The sequence below is a fragment of the Branchiostoma floridae genome, chromosome 9, assembly GCF_000003815.2.
Source record: "Branchiostoma floridae strain S238N-H82 chromosome 9, Bfl_VNyyK, whole genome shotgun sequence".
Lineage (NCBI taxonomy): Eukaryota > Metazoa > Chordata > Leptocardii > Amphioxiformes > Branchiostomatidae > Branchiostoma > Branchiostoma floridae.
The window spans coordinates 2,674,197-2,676,195 of NC_049987.1; the positions used below are offsets into that span (position 1 = coordinate 2,674,197).

The 1,999-nt window shown below is 42.2% G+C and overlaps 1 pseudogene; it reads right to left on the reverse strand.

The window, feature by feature from the left end:
• Positions 1-1,918, reverse strand: part of LOC118423665 — a 5,271-nt pseudogene extending 3,353 nt beyond the window's left edge.
• Between the last annotated feature and the right edge of the window lie 81 nt (positions 1,919-1,999).

A 1,999-nucleotide genomic window follows, 5' to 3' on the forward strand; every position in this document is an offset into this window, starting at 1 on the left:
ATTACGTGAATGTAAAGCTGTTGTCTTGCGACATTGCGAATCCTTGGTAACTGCAGTTCGCTACTAGTCCCGACAGGTGGCGTACCTGGATAGAGGGCTCGGCTGATCATGCCCGGCAGAATCATGAGGAAGAACGGAAGAATCTTCAGGTAGCCAACCAGGATACACCCACCCTTGGAATGTTCGATTGTCTTGGCAGCAAGACACCGTTGGACCATCACCTGGATATTAAAAAAAGAGAGTCCGCAAGTTCTGCTGCAGTACCTTAGACGTCCACTAGGGGCCCATCAGCGAACTTGGCCTTTGTTTAACTAGACCCCTACCTACCTACAAAATAAAATGAAGACAAATATAACTTTTATAAGGCACACTGACCTGATCTGTACAGCAGTACCAGGTAGCCAGAATGGCCAGACCGAACGTGATACCAGGCCAGGGTAGGTCCGACTTGAGGGGATCCCTGAAGATATGGAGAAAGTCAGCAGGAGGTATGCCGCACGTTGTGTTATTGTTTCGCACGGCGGGAACTGACAAGGGATACCGTCTCTTCAACTCGTCATAACCTCCTATATGAGAAAAACCTGCAGTAACAGGAGAAGAATGCATGGTGCCGCCTCTTGGGTATCTGCATAACTCATTGGAATCAGCTGATTGACAGGAAATTAGCACGACATTCTGGTGTTTATACATTATATGGAAACAGTTTATTATCATACACTCTTCCTGGTTATATATGTGAATCTGTATTACCAACAAAATACCAAAAAATCATGATGATTCATTAAGCCTTCTTGGGTTACTCTCTTTCAAAGTCTTCAAAATTACCCCTGTAGTTCCGAAAAGCACCCAGGAGGCCCAAACCGATAGCCTCCTTTTCTCCCATGAGCTTTTTACCACTGAAACATATCTTGATTACCCCACAGCATGTCCGGAATACGAGATTTCAAAGCCGGGCATTCCACTGCAGTATATCTTTGATAGCCGCTATGGAGCTTTACGGGCGAAAAAAATGTACCTTTTTAAACGGACGACATTAATACTTGCACCGATGTCCTGATCACATAACCGAATCAATGTGGCATTTCTGCATATTAAAATTCAGGTATCTTCTACCCTGGACACTTGTAAGAACATCTCGTAATCATGATTTAGGTTCAGACACGAAGCGCTCTGAGCAATAGTGTTTTGTGGCCGTGCTATACTTACTGAGTCCTGTTAAGACAAAAGCCCCAGCCACCATGATGACAGTTTGCAGTGTGTCTGTCCAGATCACTGCGGAAAGGCCGCCTGGGGAAAAGAAGTTATCAAGTCAGGATTTAGGTCTGGTCCAAAGGTTCAGGTTTCAGGTTCACGACAGGACTTATAAGTCCGGACATGAACCCATTTCATATTTATGCTAGAAATACTTTACTGTTGGTTATATGTAAAATTGCCTGTTGTCATAAACTTTATATGCAACTTAAAATATATATACATGCAAAACTATACATGTATGCAGTCGTTAGTAAACAGTAATAAAAGCTCAGTCAAAAACTCAAAACAGCAATGATTTTGTCTTTTAAATTTCTGTATATTTTTAGGACCTTGGCTGTTTTGATAGAACATAAGCTCCCTTGGAAATCAGTTACTAAGTTAACTGAAGGGACTACCCTAAAGATCAATCAATAAATAAAAAAATAAAGAAGCAGTGAAATGATAGAAATCTAACATATATGGGAAACAAACGTGTACCCTACCCACTAGTCTTAGAAAGTCTGTGTGTCTCGCGTTCGTTGCAATTTCAGTGAATACGCAGAAGATAGGAATGACTGACTGACCTAACACAGTATAGACAGCTGTTATAGCCAGTAGCAACACCACTGCCAGGTACAGGTCCCACTTCAGAGACTGATGGATAAACACAGCACCGGCAAACATGTCCGCCTACAGAAACATAACGGTAGGTCCAGATATGCTACGACAGTGTGTTCTAAAGAAAGAGCAATAAATTTCATCATTT